Source organism: Equus caballus, chromosome 1, assembly GCF_041296265.1.
Source record: "Equus caballus isolate H_3958 breed thoroughbred chromosome 1, TB-T2T, whole genome shotgun sequence".
NCBI lineage: Eukaryota > Metazoa > Chordata > Mammalia > Perissodactyla > Equidae > Equus > Equus caballus.
In genome coordinates, this window is record NC_091684.1 from 70797032 (window position 1) to 70816917 (window position 19886).

The following is a 19886-nucleotide window of genomic DNA, read 5'->3' on the forward strand; positions in this document are numbered from 1 at the left end:
CTTCCCAAAGAGCTGGAAGCAAGATGCTGTGGGGCCGAACTCGCCCTTTGGAAAGAAGCCTGCACGTTGTGCCTTTCAGCTCTAGGGCAATGTAGCACACCCAGAGCAGTAGTCCTACTTCAGCCAGATCAGGCCTGCAAAGAAACTGCGTTTCACAGGCCTTTGGAAGAGATGCTCCCGGTAGGCTGTAAGAGCACTGTGCAGAGCGAGTTGTTTCTTAGCTTCCCAAAGACCTGGAAGCAAGATGCTGTGGGGCCCAATTCGCCCTTTGGAAAGAAGCGTGCACGTTGTGACTTGCAGCTCTAGGCAATGTTGGACACCCAGAGCAGAAGTCCTACTTCAGCCAGATCAGGCCTGCAAAGGGACTGCGTTTCACAGGCCTTTGGAAGAGATGTTCCCGGTAGTCTGTAAGAGCACTGTTCAGAGCGAGTTGTTTCTTAGCTTCCCAAAGAGCTGGAAGCAAGATGCTGTGGGGCCCAACTCGCCCTTTGGAAAGAAGCCTGCACGTTGTGCCTTTCAGCTCTAGGGCAATTTAGCACACCAAGAGGAGAAGTCCTACTTCAACCAGATCAGGCCTGCAAAGAAACTGCGTCTCACAGGCCTTTGGAAGAGATGTTCCCGGTAGGCTGTAAGAGCACTGTGCAGAGCGAATTGTTTCTTAGCTTCCCAAAGAGCTGGAAGCAAGATGCTGCGGGGCCCAACCCGCCCTTTGGAAAGAAGCCTGCACGTTGTGCCTTTCAGCTCTAGGGCACTGTAGCACACCCAGAGCAGAAGTCCTACTTCAGCCAGATCAGGCCTGCAAAGAAACTGCGTTTCACAGGCCTTTGGAAGAGATGTTCCCGGTAGGCTGTAAGAGCACTGTGCAGAGCGAGTTGTTTCTTAGCTTCCCAAAGAGCTGGAAGCAAGATGCTGTGGGGCCCAACTCGCCCTTTGAAAGAAGCCTGCACGTTGTGCCTTTCAGCTCTAGGGCAATGTAGCACACCCAGAGCAGGAGTCCTACTTGAGCCAGGTCAGGCCTGCAAAGAAACTGCGTTTCACAGGCCTTTGGAAGAGATGTTCCCAGTAGGCTGTAAGAGCACTGTGCAGAGCGAGTTGTTTCTTAGCTTCCCAAAGAGCTGGAAGCAAGATGCTGTGGGGCCCAACTCGCCCTTTGCAAAGAAGCCTGCACGTTGTGCCTTTCAGCTCTAGGGCAATGTAGCACACCCAGAGCAGAAGTCCTACTTCAGCCAGATAAGGCCTGCAAAGAAACTGCGTTTCACAGGCCTTTGGAAGAGATGTTCCCGGTAGGCTGTAAGAGCACTGTGCAGAGCGAGTTGTTTCTTAGCTTCCCAAAGAGCTGGAAGCAAGATGCTGTGGGGCCCAACTCGCCCTTTGGAAAGAAGCCTGCACGTTGTGCCTTTCAGCTCTAGGCAATGTTGCACACCCAGAGCAGGAGTCCTACTTCAGCCAGATCAGGCCTGCAAAGAAACTGCGTTTCACAGGCCTTTGGAAGAGATGTTCCCGGTAGGCTGTAAGAGCACTGTGCAGAGCGAGTTGTTTCTTAGCTTCCCAAAGAGCTGGAAGCAAGATTCTGTGGGGCCCAACTGGCCCTTTGGAAAGAAGCCTGCACGTTGTGCCTTTCAGCTCTAGAGCAATGTAGCACACCAAGGGGAGAAGTCCTACTTCAACCAGGTCAGGCCTGCGAAGAAACTGCGTTTCACAGGCCATTGGAAGAGATGTTCCCGGTAGGCTGTAACAGAACTGTGCACAGCGAGTTGATTCTTAGTTTCCCAAAGATCTGGAATCTTGATGCTGTGGGGCCCAACTCGCCCTTTGGATAGAAGCGTGCACATTGTGCCTTCAGCTCTAGGCAATGTTGCACACCCAGAGCAGGTGTCCTACTTCAGCCAGATCACGCCTGCAAAGAAACTGTGTTTCACAGGCCTTTGGAAGAGATGTTCCCGGTAGGCTGTAAGAGCACTGTGCAGAGCGAGTTGTTTCTTAGCTTCCCAAAGAGCTGGAAGCAAGATGCTGCGGGGCCCAACTCGCCCTTTGGAAAGAAGCCTGCACGTTGTGCCTTTCAGCTCTAGGGCAATGTAGCACACCCAGAGCAGAAGTCCTACTTCAGCCAGATCAGGCCTGCAAAGAAACTGCGTTTCACGGGCCTTTGGAAGAGATGTTCCCGGTAGGCTGTAAGAGCACTGTGCAGAGCGAGTTGTTTCTTAGCTTCCCAAAGAGCTGGAAGCAAGATGTTGTGGGGCCCAACTCGCCCTTTGGTAAGAAGCCTGCACGTTGTGCCTTTCAGCTCTTGGGCAATGTAGCACACCCAGAGCAGAAGTCCTACTTCAGCCAGATCAGGCCTGCAAAGAAACTGCGTTTCACAGGTCTTTGGAAGAGATGTTCCCGGTAGGCTGTAAGAGCACTGTGCAGAGCGAGTTGTTTCTTAGCTTCCCAAAGAGCTGGAAGCAAGATGCTGTGGGGCCCAACTCGCCCTTTGCAAAGAAGCCTGCACGTTGTGCCTTTCAGCTCTAGGGCAATGTAGCACACCCAGAGCAGAAGTTCTACTTCAGCCAGATCTGGCCTGCAAGGAAAACTGCGTTTCACAGGACTGTGTAAGAGATGTTCCCAGTAGACTGTAAGAGCACTGTGCAGAGCGATTTGTTTCTTATCTTCCCGAAGAGCTGGAAGCAAGATTCTTTAGGGCCTCTCTCCACTTTGGATACAAGGCAGGGCCTTGTGCATGGAAGCTCTAGGGCAATGTAGCACATGCAGAGCACAAGTTCTCCTTCAGCCAGATCAGGACTGCAAAGAAACTGCGTTTCACAGGCCTTTGTAAAGATGTTCCCGGAAGGCTGTAGGAGCACTGTGCAGAGCGAGTTGATTCTTAGCTTCACAAAAAGCTTTAAGCAAGATGCTGTGGGGTGTATCTCCGTCTTTGGAAATGATTCAGCACTTTGTGCCTTGGAGCTCTAGGGCAATTTAGCACACCCAGAGCAGAGTTTCTACTCCACCCATATCAGGCCTGCAAAAAACTGCATTTCACAGCCCCTTTTACGATATGTTCCCAGTAGGCTGTAAGAGCACTGTGCACAGCGAGTTGTTTCTTAGCTTCCCATAGAGCTGGAAGCAAGATGCTTTAGGGCCTCTCTCCAGTTTGGATACAAGACTGGGCCTTGTGCATGGAAGCTCTAGGGCAATGCAGCACACCCAGAGCAGAAGTTCTACTTCAGCCACATGACGCCTGCAAAAAAACTGCGTTTCACAGGCCTTTGTAAGAGATGTTCTCGGTGGGCTGTAAGAGCACTGTGCACAGCGAGTTTTTTATCAGCTTCCCAAATCGCTGGAAGCAAGATTATTTAGGGCCTCTCTCCAGGTGGATACAAGTTAGGGCCTTGTGCATGGAAGTTCTAGGGCAATGCAGCACACCCAGAGCAGAAGTTCTACTTCAGGCAGATCAGGCCTGCAAAGAAACTACTTTTCACGGGCCTTTGGAAGAGATGTTCCCAGTAGTCTGTAAGAGGAATGTGCAGAGCGAGTTGTTTCTTAGCTTCCCAAAGAGCTGGAAGCTAGATGCTTTGCTCCCAACTCGCCCTTTGGAAAGAAGACCGCACGTTGTGCCTTTCAGCTCTAGGGCAATGTAGCACACCCAGAGCAGAAGTTCTACTTCAGGCAGATCAGGCCTGCAAAGAAACTGCGTTTCACTGGCCTTTGTAAGAGATGTTCCGGTAGGCTGTAAGAATACTGTGCAGAGCGAGCTGTTTCTTAGCTTCCCAAGGAGCTGGAAGCAAGATGCTTTGGGGCGTCTCTCCCCCTTTTATACATGGCTGGGCCTTGTGCGTTGAAGCTCTAGGGCAATGTACAACACCCAGAGCAGGAGTCCTACTTCAGCCAGGTCAGCCCTGCAAAGAAACTGCGTTTCACAGGCCTTTGGAAGAGATGTTCCCGGTAGGCTGTAAGAGCACTGTGCAGAGCGAGTTGTTTCTTAGCTTCCCAAAGATCTGGAAGAAAGATGCTGTGGGGCCCAACTCGCCCTTTGGAAAGAAGCCTGCACGTTGTGCCTTTCAGCTCTAGGGCAATGTAGCACACCCAGAGCAGGAGTCCTACTTGAGCCAGGTCTGTCCTGCAAAGAAACTGCGTTTCACAGGCCTTTGGAAGAGATGTTCCCAGTAGGCTGTAAGAGCACTGTGCAGAGCGAGTTGTTTCTTAGCTTCCCAAAGAGCTGGAAGCAAGATGCTGTGGGGCCCAACTCGCCCTTTGCAAAGAAGCCTGCACGTTGTGCCTTTCAGCTCTAGGGCAATGTAGCACCCCCAGAGCAGGAGTCCTACTTGAGCCAGGTCAGGACTGCAAAGAAACTGCGTTTCACAGGCCTTTGGAAGAGATGTTCCCGGTAGGCTGTAAGAGCACTGTGCAGAGCGAGTTGTTTCTTAGCTTCCCAAAGAGCTGGAAGCAAGATGCTGTGGGGCCCAACTCGCCCTTTGGAAAGAAGCCTGCACGTTTTCCCTTTCAGCTCTAGGCAATGTAGCAGACCCAGAGCAGGAGTCCTACTTCAGCCAGATCAGGCCTGCAAAGAAACTGCGTTTCACAGGGCTTTGGAAGAGATGTTCCCGGTAGGCTGTAAGAGCACTGTGCAGAGCGAGTTGTTTCTTAGCTTCCCAAAGAGCTGGAAGCAAGATGCTGTGGGGCCCAATTCGCCCTTTGGAAAGAAGCGTGCACGTTGTGCCTTGCAGCTCTAGGCAATGTTGCACACCCAGAGCAGAAGTCCTACTTCAGCCAGATCAGGCCTGCAAAGAAACTGCGTTTCACAGGCCTTTGGAAGAGATGTTCCCGTTAGGCTGTAAGAGCACTGTGCAGAGCGAGTTGTTTCTTAGCTTCCCAAAGAGCTGGAAGCAAGATGCTGTGGGGCCCAACTCGCCCTTTGGAAAGAAGCCTGCACGTTGTGCCTTTCAGCTCTAGGGCAATGTAGCACACCCAGAGCAGGAGTCCTACTTGAGCCAGGTCAGGCCTGCAAAGAAACTGCGTTTCACAGGCCTTTGGAAGAGATGTTCCCGGTAGGCTGTAAGAGCACTGTGCAGAGCGAGTTGTTTCTTAGCTTCCCAAAGAGCTGGAAGGAAGATGCTGTGGGGCCCAACTCGCCCTTTGGAAAGAAGCCTGCACGTTTTCCCTTTCAGCTCTAGGCAATGTAGCACACCCAGAGCAGAAGTCCTACTTCAGCCAGATCAGGCCTGAAAAGAAACTGCGTTTCACAGGCCTTTGGAAGAGATGTTCCCGGTAGGCTGTAAGAGCACTGCGCAGAGCGAGTTGTTTCCTAGCTTCCCAAAGAGCTGGAAGCAAGATGCTGTGGGGCCCAATTCGCCCTTTTGAAAGAAGCGTGCACGTTGTGCCTTGCAGCTCTAGGCAATGTTGCACACCCAGAGCAGAAGTCCTACTTCAGCCAGATCAGGCCTGCAAAGAGACTGCGTTTCACAGGCCTTTGGAAGAGATGTTCCCGGTAGGCTGTAAGAGCACTGTGCAGAGCGAGTTGTTTCTTAGCTTCCCAAAGAGCTGGAAGCAAGATGCTGTGGGGCCCAACTCGCCCTTTGGAAAGAAGCCTGCACGTTGTGCCTTTCAGCTCTAGGGCAATGTAGCACACCCAGAGCAGAAGTCCTACTTCAGCCAGATCAGGCCTGCAAAGAAACTGTGTTTCACGGGCCTTTCGAAGAGATGTTCCCGGTAGGCTGTAAGAGCACTGTGCAGAGCGAGTTGTTTCTTAGCTTCCCAAAGAGCTGGAAGCAAGATGCTGTGGGGCCCAACTCGCCCTTTGGAAAGAAACCTGCACGTTGTGCCTTTCAGCTCTAGGGCAATGTAGCACACCCAGAGCAGAAGTCCTACTTCAGCCAGATCAGGCCTGCAAAGAAACTGCGTTTGACAGGCCTTTGTAAGAGATGTTCCCGGTAGGCTGTAAGAGCACTGTGCAGAGCGAGTTGTTTCTTAGCTTCCCAAAGAGCTGGAAGCAAGATGCTGTGGGGCCCAACTCGCCCTTTGGAAAGAAGCCTGCACGTTGTGCCTTTCAGCTCTAGGGCAATGTAGCACACCCAGAGCAGGAGTCCTACTTCATCCAGATCAGGCCTGCAAAGAAACTGCGTTTCACAGGCCTTTGGAAGAGATGTTCCCGGTAGGCTGTAAGAGCACTGTGCAGAGCGAGTTGTTTCTTAGCTTCCCAAAGAGCTGGAAGCAAGATGCTGTGGGGCCCAACTCGCCCTTTGGAAAGAAGCCTGCACATTGTGCCTTTCAGCTCTAGGGCAATTTAGCACACCAAGAGGAGAAGTCTTACTTCAACCAGATTAGGCATGCAAAGAAACTGCGTTTCACAGGCCTTTGGAAGAGATGTTCCCGGTAGGCTGTAAGAGCACTGTGCAGAGCGAGTTGACTCTTAGATTCCCAAAGAGCTGGAAGCAAGATGCTGTGGGGCCCAACTCGCCCTTAGGAAAGAATCCTGCACGTTGTGACTTTCAGCTCTAGGGCAATGTAGCACACCCAGAGCAGAAGTCCTACTTCAGCCAGATCAGGCCTGCAAAGAAACTGCGTTTCACAGGCCTTTGGAAGAGATGTTCCCGGTAGGCTGTAAGAATACTGTGCAGAGCGAGCTGTTTCTTAGCTTCCCAAGGAGCTGGAAGCAAGATGCTTTGGGGCGTCTCTCCCCCTTTTATACATGGCTGGGCCTTGTGCGTTGAAGCTCTAGGGCAATGTACAACACCCAGAGCAGGAGTCCTACTTCAGCCAGGTCAGCCCTGCAAAGAAACTGCGTTTCACAGGCCTTTGGAAGAGATGTTCCCGGTAGGCTGTAAGAGCACTGTGCAGAGCGAGTTGTTTCTTAGCTTCCCAAAGATCTGGAAGAAAGATGCTGTGGGGCCCAACTCGCCCTTTGGAAAGAAGCCTGCACGTTGTGCCTTTCAGCTCTAGGGCAATGTAGCACACCCAGAGCAGGAGTCCTACTTGAGCCAGGTCTGTCCTGCAAAGAAACTGCGTTTCACAGGCCTTTGGAAGAGATGTTCCCAGTAGGCTGTAAGAGCACTGTGCAGAGCGAGTTGTTTCTTAGCTTCCCAAAGAGCTGGAAGCAAGATGCTGTGGGGCCCAACTCGCCCTTTGCAAAGAAGCCTGCACGTTGTGCCTTTCAGCTCTAGGGCAATGTAGCACCCCCAGAGCAGGAGTCCTACTTGAGCCAGGTCAGGACTGCAAAGAAACTGCGTTTCACAGGCCTTTGGAAGAGATGTTCCCGGTAGGCTGTAAGAGCACTGTGCAGAGCGAGTTGTTTCTTAGCTTCCCAAAGAGCTGGAAGCAAGATGCTGTGGGGCCCAACTCGCCCTTTGGAAAGAAGCCTGCACGTTTTCCCTTTCAGCTCTAGGCAATGTAGCAGACCCAGAGCAGGAGTCCTACTTCAGCCAGATCAGGCCTGCAAAGAAACTGCGTTTCACAGGGCTTTGGAAGAGATGTTCCCGGTAGGCTGTAAGAGCACTGTGCAGAGCGAGTTGTTTCTTAGCTTCCCAAAGAGCTGGAAGCAAGATGCTGTGGGGCCCAATTCGCCCTTTGGAAAGAAGCGTGCACGTTGTGCCTTGCAGCTCTAGGCAATGTTGCACACCCAGAGCAGAAGTCCTACTTCAGCCAGATCAGGCCTGCAAAGAAACTGCGTTTCACAGGCCTTTGGAAGAGATGTTCCCGTTAGGCTGTAAGAGCACTGTGCAGAGCGAGTTGTTTCTTAGCTTCCCAAAGAGCTGGAAGCAAGATGCTGTGGGGCCCAACTCGCCCTTTGGAAAGAAGCCTGCACGTTGTGCCTTTCAGCTCTAGGGCAATGTAGCACACCCAGAGCAGGAGTCCTACTTGAGCCAGGTCAGGCCTGCAAAGAAACTGCGTTTCACAGGCCTTTGGAAGAGATGTTCCCGGTAGGCTGTAAGAGCACTGTGCAGAGCGAGTTGTTTCTTAGCTTCCCAAAGAGCTGGAAGGAAGATGCTGTGGGGCCCAACTCGCCCTTTGGAAAGAAGCCTGCACGTTTTCCCTTTCAGCTCTAGGCAATGTAGCACACCCAGAGCAGAAGTCCTACTTCAGCCAGATCAGGCCTGAAAAGAAACTGCGTTTCACAGGCCTTTGGAAGAGATGTTCCCGGTAGGCTGTAAGAGCACTGCGCAGAGCGAGTTGTTTCCTAGCTTCCCAAAGAGCTGGAAGCAAGATGCTGTGGGGCCCAATTCGCCCTTTTGAAAGAAGCGTGCACGTTGTGCCTTGCAGCTCTAGGCAATGTTGCACACCCAGAGCAGAAGTCCTACTTCAGCCAGATCAGGCCTGCAAAGAGACTGCGTTTCACAGGCCTTTGGAAGAGATGTTCCCGGTAGGCTGTAAGAGCACTGTGCAGAGCGAGTTGTTTCTTAGCTTCCCAAAGAGCTGGAAGCAAGATGCTGTGGGGCCCAACTCGCCCTTTGGAAAGAAGCCTGCACGTTGTGCCTTTCAGCTCTAGGGCAATGTAGCACACCCAGAGCAGAAGTCCTACTTCAGCCAGATCAGGCCTGCAAAGAAACTGTGTTTCACGGGCCTTTCGAAGAGATGTTCCCGGTAGGCTGTAAGAGCACTGTGCAGAGCGAGTTGTTTCTTAGCTTCCCAAAGAGCTGGAAGCAAGATGCTGTGGGGCCCAACTCGCCCTTTGGAAAGAAACCTGCACGTTGTGCCTTTCAGCTCTAGGGCAATGTAGCACACCCAGAGCAGAAGTCCTACTTCAGCCAGATCAGGCCTGCAAAGAAACTGCGTTTGACAGGCCTTTGTAAGAGATGTTCCCGGTAGGCTGTAAGAGCACTGTGCAGAGCGAGTTGTTTCTTAGCTTCCCAAAGAGCTGGAAGCAAGATGCTGTGGGGCCCAACTCGCCCTTTGGAAAGAAGCCTGCACGTTGTGCCTTTCAGCTCTAGGGCAATGTAGCACACCCAGAGCAGGAGTCCTACTTCATCCAGATCAGGCCTGCAAAGAAACTGCGTTTCACAGGCCTTTGGAAGAGATGTTCCCGGGTAGGCTGTAAGAGCACTGTGCAGAGCGAGTTGTTTCTTAGCTTCCCAAAAAGCTGGAAGCAAGATGCTGTGGGGCGCAACTCGCCCTTTGGAAAGTAGCCTGCACGTTGTGCCTTTCAGCTCTAGGGCAATGTAGCACACCCAGAGCAGGAGTCCTACTTCAGCCAGATCAGGCCTGCAAAGAAACTGCGTTTCACAGGCCTTTGGAAGAGATGTTCCCGGTAGGCTGTAAGAGCACTGTGCAGAGCGAGTTGTTTCTTAGCTTCCCAAAGAGCTGGAAGCAAGATGCTGTGGGGCCCAACTCGCCCTTTGGAAAGAAGCCTGCACATTGTGCCTTTCAGCTCTAGGGCAATTTAGCACACCAAGAGGAGAAGTCTTACTTCAACCAGATTAGGCATGCAAAGAAACTGCGTTTCACAGGCCTTTGGAAGAGATGTTCCCGGTAGGCTGTAAGAGCACTGTGCAGAGCGAGTTGACTCTTAGATTCCCAAAGAGCTGGAAGCAAGATGCTGTGGGGCCCAACTCGCCCTTAGGAAAGAATCCTGCACGTTGTGACTTTCAGCTCTAGGGCAATGTAGCACACCCAGAGCAGAAGTCCTACTTCAGCCAGATCAGGCCTGCAAAGAAACTGCGTTTCACAGGCCTTTGGAAGAGATGTTCCCGGTAGGCTGTAAGAGCACTGTGCAGAGCGAGTTGTTTCTTAGCTTCCCAAAGAGCTGGTAGCAAGATGCTGTGGGGCCCAACTCGCCCTTTGGAAAGAAGCCTGCACGTTGTGCCTTTCAGCTCTAGGGCAATGTAGCACACCCACAGCAGGAGTCCTACTTCAGCCAGATCAGGCCTGCAAAGAAACTGCGTTTCACAGGCCTTTGGAAGAGATGTTCCCGGTAGGCTGTAAGAGCACTGTGCAGAGCGAATTGTTTCTTAGCTTCCCAAAGAGCTGGAAGCAAGATGCTGCGGGGCCCAACCTGCCCTTTGGAAAGAAGCCTGCACGTTGTGCCTTTCAGCTCTAGGGCAATGTAGCACACCCAGAGCAGAAGTCCTACTTCAGCCAGATCAGGCCTGCAAAGAAACTGCGTTTCACAGGCCTTTGGAAGAGATGTTCCCGGTAGGCTGTAAGAGCACTGTGCAGAGCGAGTTGTTTCTTAGCTTCCTAAAGAGCTGGAAGCAAGATGCTGTGGGGCCCAACTCGCCCTTTGGAAAGAAGCCTGCACGTTGTGCCTTTCAGCTCTAGGGCAATGTAGCACACCCAGAGCAGAAGTCCTACTTCAGCCATATCAGGCCTGCAAAGAAACTGCGTCTCACAGGCCTTTGGAAGAGATCTTCCCGGTAGGCTGTAAGAGCACTGCGCAGAGCGAGTTGTTTCTTAGCTTCCCAAAGAGCTGGAAGGAAGATGCTGTGGGGCCCAACTCGCCCTTTGGAAAGAAGCCTGCACGTTTTCCCTTTCAGCTCTAGGCAATGTAGCACACCCAGAGCAGAAGTCCTACTTCAGCCAGATCAGGCCTGAAAAGAAACTGCGTTTCACAGGCCTTTGGAAGAGATGTTCCCGGTAGGCTGTAAGAGCACTGCGCAGAGCGAGTTGTTTCCTAGCTTCCCAAAGAGCTGGAAGCAAGATGCTGTGGGGCCCAATTCGCCCTTTTGAAAGAAGCGTGCACGTTGTGCCTTGCAGCTCTAGGCAATGTTGCACACCCAGAGCAGAAGTCCTACTTCAGCCAGATCAGGCCTGCAAAGAGACTGCGTTTCACAGGCCTTTGGAAGAGATGTTCCCGGTAGGCTGTAAGAGCACTGTGCAGAGCGAGTTGTTTCTTAGCTTCCCAAAGAGCTGGAAGCAAGATGCTGTGGGGCCCAACTCGCCCTTTGGAAAGAAGCCTGCACGTTGTGCCTTTCAGCTCTAGGGCAATGTAGCACACCCAGAGCAGAAGTCCTACTTCAGCCAGATCAGGCCTGCAAAGAAACTGTGTTTCACGGGCCTTTCGAAGAGATGTTCCCGGTAGGCTGTAAGAGCACTGTGCAGAGCGAGTTGTTTCTTAGCTTCCCAAAGAGCTGGAAGCAAGATGCTGTGGGGCCCAACTCGCCCTTTGGAAAGAAGCCTGCACGTTGTGCCTTTCAGCTCTAGGGCAATGTAGCACACCCAGAGCAGAAGTCCTACTTCAGCCAGATCAGGCCTGCAAAGAAACTGCGTTTGACAGGCCTTTGTAAGAGATGTTCCCGGTAGGCTGTAAGAGCACTGTGCAGAGCGAGTTGTTTCTTAGCTTCCCAAAGAGCTGGAAGCAAGATGCTGTGGGGCCCAACTCGCCCTTTGGAAAGAAGCCTGCACGTTGTGCCTTTCAGCTCTAGGGCAATGTAGCACACCCAGAGCAGGAGTCCTACTTCATCCAGATCAGGCCTGCAAAGAAACTGCGTTTCACAGGCCTTTGGAAGAGATGTTCCCGGGTAGGCTGTAAGAGCACTGTGCAGAGCGAGTTGTTTCTTAGCTTCCCAAAAAGCTGGAAGCAAGATGCTGTGGGGCGCAACTCGCCCTTTGGAAAGTAGCCTGCACGTTGTGCCTTTCAGCTCTAGGGCAATGTAGCACACCCAGAGCAGGAGTCCTACTTCAGCCAGATCAGGCCTGCAAAGAAACTGCGTTTCACAGGCCTTTGGAAGAGATGTTCCCGGTAGGCTGTAAGAGCACTGTGCAGAGCGAGTTGTTTCTTAGCTTCCCAAAGAGCTGGAAGCAAGATGCTGTGGGGCCCAACTCGCCCTTTGGAAAGAAGCCTGCACATTGTGCCTTTCAGCTCTAGGGCAATTTAGCACACCAAGAGGAGAAGTCTTACTTCAACCAGATTAGGCATGCAAAGAAACTGCGTTTCACAGGCCTTTGGAAGAGATGTTCCCGGTAGGCTGTAAGAGCACTGTGCAGAGCGAGTTGACTCTTAGATTCCCAAAGAGCTGGAAGCAAGATGCTGTGGGGCCCAACTCGCCCTTAGGAAAGAATCCTGCACGTTGTGACTTTCAGCTCTAGGGCAATGTAGCACACCCAGAGCAGAAGTCCTACTTCAGCCAGATCAGGCCTGCAAAGAAACTGCGTTTCACAGGCCTTTGGAAGAGATGTTCCCGGTAGGCTGTAAGAGCACTGTGCAGAGCGAGTTGTTTCTTAGCTTCCCAAAGAGCTGGTAGCAAGATGCTGTGGGGCCCAACTCGCCCTTTGGAAAGAAGCCTGCACGTTGTGCCTTTCAGCTCTAGGGCAATGTAGCACACCCACAGCAGGAGTCCTACTTCAGCCAGATCAGGCCTGCAAAGAAACTGCGTTTCACAGGCCTTTGGAAGAGATGTTCCCGGTAGGCTGTAAGAGCACTGTGCAGAGCGAATTGTTTCTTAGCTTCCCAAAGAGCTGGAAGCAAGATGCTGCGGGGCCCAACCTGCCCTTTGGAAAGAAGCCTGCACGTTGTGCCTTTCAGCTCTAGGGCAATGTAGCACACCCAGAGCAGAAGTCCTACTTCAGCCAGATCAGGCCTGCAAAGAAACTGCGTTTCACAGGCCTTTGGAAGAGATGTTCCCGGTAGGCTGTAAGAGCACTGTGCAGAGCGAGTTGTTTCTTAGCTTCCTAAAGAGCTGGAAGCAAGATGCTGTGGGGCCCAACTCGCCCTTTGGAAAGAAGCCTGCACGTTGTGCCTTTCAGCTCTAGGGCAATGTAGCACACCCAGAGCAGAAGTCCTACTTCAGCCATATCAGGCCTGCAAAGAAACTGCGTCTCACAGGCCTTTGGAAGAGATCTTCCCGGTAGGCTGTAAGAGCACTGCGCAGAGCGAATTGTTTCTTAGCTTCCCAAAGAGCTGGCAGCAAGATGCTGTGCGGCCCAACTCGCCCTTTGGAAAGAAGCCTGCACGTTGTGCCTTTCAGCTCTAGGGCAATGTAGCACACACAGAGCAGGAGTCCTACTTCAGCCAGATCAGGCCTGCAAAGAAACTGCGTTTCACAGGCCTTTGGAAGAGATGTTCCCGGTACGCTGTAAGAGCACTGTGCAGAGCGAGTTGTTTCTTAGCTTCCCCAAGAGCTGGAAGCAAGATGCTGTGGGGCCCAACTCGCCCTTTGGAAAGAAGCCTGCACGTTGTGCCTTTCGGCTCTAGGGCAATGTAGCACACCCAGAGCAGAAGTGCTACTTCAGCCACATCAGGCCCGCAAAGACACTGCGTTTCACAGGCCTTTGGAAGAGATGTTCCCGGTAGGCTGTAAGAGCACTGTGCAAAGCGAGTTGTTTCTTAGCTTCCCAAAGAGCTGGAAGCAAGATGCAGTGGGGCCCAACTCGCCCTATGGAAAGAAGCCTGCACGTTGTGCCTTTCAGCTCTAGGGCAATGAAGCACACACAGAGCAGAAGTTCTACTTCAGCGAGATCAGGTCTGCGAGGAAACTGCTTTTCACAGGCCTTTGGAAGAGATGTTCCCGGTAGGCTGTAAGAGCACTGTGCAGAGCGAGTTGTTTCTTAGCTTCCCAAAGAGCTGGAAGCAAGATGCTGTGGGGCCCAACTCGCCCTTTGGAAAGAAGCCTGTACGTTGTGCCTTTCAGCTCTAGGGCAATGTAGCACACCCAGAGCAGGAGTCCTACTTCAGCCAGATCAGGCCTGCAAAGAAACTGCGTTTCACAGACCTTTGGAAGAGATGTTCCCGGTAGGCTGTAAGAGCACTGCGCAGAGCGAGTTGTTTCTGAGCTTCCCAAAGAGCTGGAAGCAAGATGCTGTGGGGCCCAACTCGCCCTTTGGAAAGAAGCCTGCACGTTGTGCCTTTCAGCTCTAGGGCAATGTAGCACACCCAGAGCAGAAGTCCTACTTCAGCCAGCTCAGGCATGCAAAGAAACTGCGTTTCACAGGCCTTTGGAAGAGATGTTCCCGGTAGGCTGTAAGAGCACTGTGCAGAGCGAGTTGCTTCTTAGCTTCCCAAAGAGCTGGAAGCAAGATGCTGTGGGGCCCAACTCGCCCTTTGGAAAGAAACCTGCACGTTGTGCCTTTCAGCTCTAGGGCAATGTAGCACACCCAGAGCAGAAGTCCTACTTCAGCCAGATCAGGCCTGCAAAGAAACTGCGTTTGACAGGCCTTTGTAAGAGATGTTCCCGGTAGGCTGTAAGAGCACTGTGCAGAGCGAGTTGTTTCTTAGCTTCCCAAAGAGCTGGAAGCAAGATGCTGTGGGGCCCAACTCGCCCTTTGGAAAGAAGCCTGCACGTTGTGCCTTTCAGCTCTAGGGCAATGTAGCACACCCAGAGCAGGAGTCCTACTTCATCCAGATCAGGCCTGCAAAGAAACTGCGTTTCACAGGCCTTTGGAAGAGATGTTCCCGGGTAGGCTGTAAGAGCACTGTGCAGAGCGAGTTGTTTCTTAGCTTCCCAAAAAGCTGGAAGCAAGATGCTGTGGGGCGCAACTCGCCCTTTGGAAAGTAGCCTGCACGTTGTGCCTTTCAGCTCTAGGGCAATGTAGCACACCCAGAGCAGGAGTCCTACTTCAGCCAGATCAGGCCTGCAAAGAAACTGCGTTTCACAGGCCTTTGGAAGAGATGTTCCCGGTAGGCTGTAAGAGCACTGTGCAGAGCGAGTTGTTTCTTAGCTTCCCAAAGAGCTGGAAGCAAGATGCTGTGGGGCCCAACTCGCCCTTTGGAAAGAAGCCTGCACATTGTGCCTTTCAGCTCTAGGGCAATTTAGCACACCAAGAGGAGAAGTCTTACTTCAACCAGATTAGGCATGCAAAGAAACTGCGTTTCACAGGCCTTTGGAAGAGATGTTCCCGGTAGGCTGTAAGAGCACTGTGCAGAGCGAGTTGACTCTTAGATTCCCAAAGAGCTGGAAGCAAGATGCTGTGGGGCCCAACTCGCCCTTAGGAAAGAATCCTGCACGTTGTGACTTTCAGCTCTAGGGCAATGTAGCACACCCAGAGCAGAAGTCCTACTTCAGCCAGATCAGGCCTGCAAAGAAACTGCGTTTCACAGGCCTTTGGAAGAGATGTTCCCGGTAGGCTGTAAGAGCACTGTGCAGAGCGAGTTGTTTCTTAGCTTCCCAAAGAGCTGGTAGCAAGATGCTGTGGGGCCCAACTCGCCCTTTGGAAAGAAGCCTGCACGTTGTGCCTTTCAGCTCTAGGGCAATGTAGCACACCCACAGCAGGAGTCCTACTTCAGCCAGATCAGGCCTGCAAAGAAACTGCGTTTCACAGGCCTTTGGAAGAGATGTTCCCGGTAGGCTGTAAGAGCACTGTGCAGAGCGAATTGTTTCTTAGCTTCCCAAAGAGCTGGAAGCAAGATGCTGCGGGGCCCAACCTGCCCTTTGGAAAGAAGCCTGCACGTTGTGCCTTTCAGCTCTAGGGCAATGTAGCACACCCAGAGCAGAAGTCCTACTTCAGCCAGATCAGGCCTGCAAAGAAACTGCGTTTCACAGGCCTTTGGAAGAGATGTTCCCGGTAGGCTGTAAGAGCACTGTGCAGAGCGAGTTGTTTCTTAGCTTCCTAAAGAGCTGGAAGCAAGATGCTGTGGGGCCCAACTCGCCCTTTGGAAAGAAGCCTGCACGTTGTGCCTTTCAGCTCTAGGGCAATGTAGCACACCCAGAGCAGAAGTCCTACTTCAGCCATATCAGGCCTGCAAAGAAACTGCGTCTCACAGGCCTTTGGAAGAGATCTTCCCGGTAGGCTGTAAGAGCACTGCGCAGAGCGAGTTGTTTCTTAGCTTCCCAAAGAGCTGGCAGCAAGATGCTGTGCGGCCCAACTCGCCCTTTGGAAAGAAGCCTGCACGTTGTGCCTTTCAGCTCTAGGGCAATGTAGCACACACAGAGCAGGAGTCCTACTTCAGCCAGATCAGGCCTGCAAAGAAACTGCGTTTCACAGGCCTTTGGAAGAGATGTTCCCGGTACGCTGTAAGAGCACTGTGCAGAGCGAGTTGTTTCTTAGCTTCCCCAAGAGCTGGAAGCAAGATGCTGTGGGGCCCAACTCGCCCTTTGGAAAGAAGCCTGCACGTTGTGCCTTTCGGCTCTAGGGCAATGTAGCACACCCAGAGCAGAAGTGCTACTTCAGCCACATCAGGCCCGCAAAGACACTGCGTTTCACAGGCCTTTGGAAGAGATGTTCCCGGTAGGCTGTAAGAGCACTGTGCAAAGCGAGTTGTTTCTTAGCTTCCCAAAGAGCTGGAAGCAAGATGCAGTGGGGCCCAACTCGCCCTATGGAAAGAAGCCTGCACGTTGTGCCTTTCAGCTCTAGGGCAATGAAGCACACACAGAGCAGAAGTTCTACTTCAGCGAGATCAGGTCTGCGAGGAAACTGCTTTTCACAGGCCTTTGGAAGAGATGTTCCCGGTAGGCTGTAAGAGCACTGTGCAGAGCGAGTTGTTTCTTAGCTTCCCAAAGAGCTGGAAGCAAGAGGCTTTTTGGCCTCTCTCCCCCTTTTATACATGGCTGGGCCTTGTGCGTTGAAGCTCTAGGGCAATGTACATCACCCAGAGCAGGAGTCCTACTTCAGCCAGGTCAGCCCTGCAAAGGAACTGCGTTTCACAGGCCTTTGGAAGAGATGTTCCCGGTAGACTGTAAGAGCACTGTGCAGAGCGAGTTGTTTCTTAGCTTCCGAAAGAGCTGGAAGCAAGATGCTGTGGGGCCCAACTCGCCCTTTGGAAAGAAGCCTGCACGTTGTGCCTTTCAGCTCTAGGGCAATGTAGCACACACAGAGCAGGAGTCCTACTTGAGCCAGATCAGGCCTGCAAAGAAACTGCGTTTCACAGGCCTTTGGAAGAGATGTTCCCGGTAGGCTGTAAGAGCACTGTGCAGAGCGAGTTGTTTCTTAGCTTCCCAAAGAGCTGGAAGCAAGATGCTGTGGGGCCCAACTCGCCCTTTGCAAAGAAGCCTGCACGTTGTGCCTTTCAGCTCTAGGGCAATGTAGCACACCCAGAGCAGAAGTCCTACTTCAGCCAGCTCAGGCCTGCAAAGAAACTGCGTTTCACAGGCCTTTGGAAGAGATGTTCCCGGTAGGCTGTAAGAGCACTGTGCAGAGCGAGTTGTTTCTTAGCTTCCCAAAGAGCTGGAAGCAAGATGCTGTGGGGCCCAACTCGCCCTTTGGAAAGAAGCCTGCACGTTTTCCCTTTCAGCTCTAGGCAATGTTGCACACCCAGAGCAGGAGTCCTACTTCAGCCAGATCAGGCCTGCAAAGAAACTGCGTTTCACAGGCCTTTGGAAGAGATGTTCCCGGTAGGCTGTAAGAGCACTGTGCACAGCGAGTTGTTTCTGAGCTTCCCAAAGAGCTGGAAGCAAGATGCTGTGGGGCCCAACTCGCCCTTTGGAAAGTAGACTGCACGTTGTGCCTTTCAGCTCTAGGGCAATGTAGCACACCCAGAGCAGGAGTCCTACTTCAGCCAGATCAGGCCTGCAAAGAAACTGCGTTTCACAGGCCTTTGGAAGAGATGTTCCCGGTAGGCTGTAAGAGCACTGTGCAGAGCGAGTTGTTTCTTAGCTTCCCAAAGAGCTGGAAGCAAGATGCTGTGGGGCCCAACTCGCCCTTTGGAAAGAAGCCTGCAAGTTGTGCCTTTCAGCTCAAGGGCAATGTAGCACACCAAGAGCAGAAGTCCTACTTCAGCCAGATCAGGCCTGCAAGGAAACTGCGTTTCACAGGCCTTTGGAAGAGATGTTCCCGGTAGGCTGTAAGAGCACTGTGCAGAGCGAGTTGTTTCTTAGCTTCCCAAAGAGCTGGAAGCAAGATGCTGTGGGGCCCAACTCGCCCTTTGGAAAGAAGCCTGCACGTTGTGCCTTTCAGCTCTAGGACAATGTAGCACATCCAGAGCAGAAGTCCTACTTCAGCCAGATCAGGCCTGCAAAGAAACTGCGTTTTACAGGCCTTGGAAGAGATGTTCCCGGTAGGCTGTATGAGCACTGTGCAGAGCGAGTTGTTTCTTAGCTTCCCAAAGAGCTGGAAGCAAGATGCTGTGGGGCCCAACTCGCCCTTTGGAAAGAAGCCTGCACGTTGTGCCTTTCAGCTCTAGGGCAATGTAGCACACCCAGAGCAGAAGTCCTACTTCAGCCAGATCAGGCCTGCAAAGAAACTGCGTTTCACAGGCCTTTGGAAGAGATGTTCCCGGTAGGCTGTAAGAGCACTGTGCAGAGCGAGTTGTTTCTTAGCTTCCCAAAGAGCTGGAAGCAAGATGCTTTGGGGCCTCTCTCCCCCTTTTATACATGGCTGGGCCTTGTGCGTTGAAGCTCTAGGGCAATGTACAACACCCAGAGCAGGAGTCCTGCTTCAGCCAGGTCAGCCCTGCAAAGAAACTGCGTTTCACAGGCCTTTGTAAGAGATGTTCCCGGTAGACTGTAACAGCACTGTGCAGAGCGAGTTGTTTCTTAGCTTCCCAAAGAGCTGGAAGCAAGATGCTGTGGGGCCCAACTCGCCCTTTGGAAAGAAGCCTGCACGTTGTGCCTTTCAGCTCTAGGGCAATGTAGCACACCCAGAGCAGGAGTCCTACTTGAGCCAGATCAGGCCTGCAAAGAAACTGCGTTTCACAGGCCTTTGGAAGAGATGTTCCCGGTAGGCTGTAAGAGCACTGTGCAGAGTGAGTTGTTTCTTAGCTTCCCAAAGAGCTGGAAGCAAGATGCTGTGGGGCCCAACTCGCCCTTTGGAAAGAAGCCTGCACGTTTTCCCTTTCAGCTCTAGGCAATGTTGCACACCCAGAGGTGGAGTCCTACTTCAGCCAGATCAGGCCTGCAAAGAAACTGCGTTTCACAGGCCTTTGGAAGAGATGTTCCCGGTAGGCTGTAAGAGCACTGTGCAGAGCGAGTTGTTTCTTAGCTTCCCAAAGAGCTGGAAGCAAGATGCTGTGGGGCCCAACTCGCCGTTTGGAAAGAAGCCTTCACGTTGTGCCTTTCAGCTCTAGAGCAATGTAGCACACCAAGGGGAGAAGTCCTACTTCAACCAGGTCAGGCCTGCAAAGAAACTGCGTTTCACAGGCCATTGGAAGAGATGTTCCCGGTAGGCTGTAACAGCACTGTGCACAGCGAGTTGATTCTTAGCTTCCCAAAGATCTGGAATCATGATGCTGTGGGGCCCAACTCGCCCTTTGGAAAGAAGCGTGCACGTTGTGCCTTCAGCTCTAGGCAATGTTGCACAACCAGAGCAGGAGTCCTACTTCAGCCAGATCAGGCCTGCAAAGAAACTGCGTTTCACAGGCCTTTGGAAGAGATGTTCCCGGTAGGCTGTAAGAGCACTGTGCAGAGCGAGTTGTTTCTTAGCTTCCCAAAGAGCTGGTAGCAAGATGCTGTGGGGCCCAACTCGCCCTTTGGAAAGAAGCCTGCACGTTGTGCCTTTCAGCTCTAGGGCAATGTAGCACACCCACAGCAGGAGTCCTACTTCAGCCAGATCAGGCCTGCAAAGAAACTGCGTTTCACAGGCCTTTGGAAGAGATGTTCCCGGTAGGCTGTAAGAGCACTGTGCAGAGCGAATTGTTTCTTAGCTTCCCAAAGAGCTGGAAGCAAGATGCTGCGGGGCCCAACCTGCCCTTTGGAAAGAAGCCTGCACGTTGTGCCTTTCAGCTCTAGGGCAATGTAGCACACCCAGAGCAGAAGTCCTACTTCAGCCAGATCAGGCCTGCAAAGAAACTGCGTTTCACAGGCCTTTGGAAGAGATGTTCCCGGTAGGCTGTAAGAGCACTGTGCAGAGCGAGTTGTTTCTTAGCTTCCTAAAGAGCTGGAAGCAAGATGATGTGGGGCCCAACTCGCCCTTTGGAAAGAAGCCTGCACGTTGTGCCTTTCAGCTCTAGGGCAATGTAGCACACCCAGAGCAGAAGTCCTACTTCAGCCATATCAGGCCTGCAAAGAAACTGCGTCTCACAGGCCTTTGGAAGAGATCTTCCCGGTAGGCTGTAAGAGCACTGCGCAGAGCGAGTTGTTTCTTAGCTTCCCAAAGAGCTGGCAGCAAGA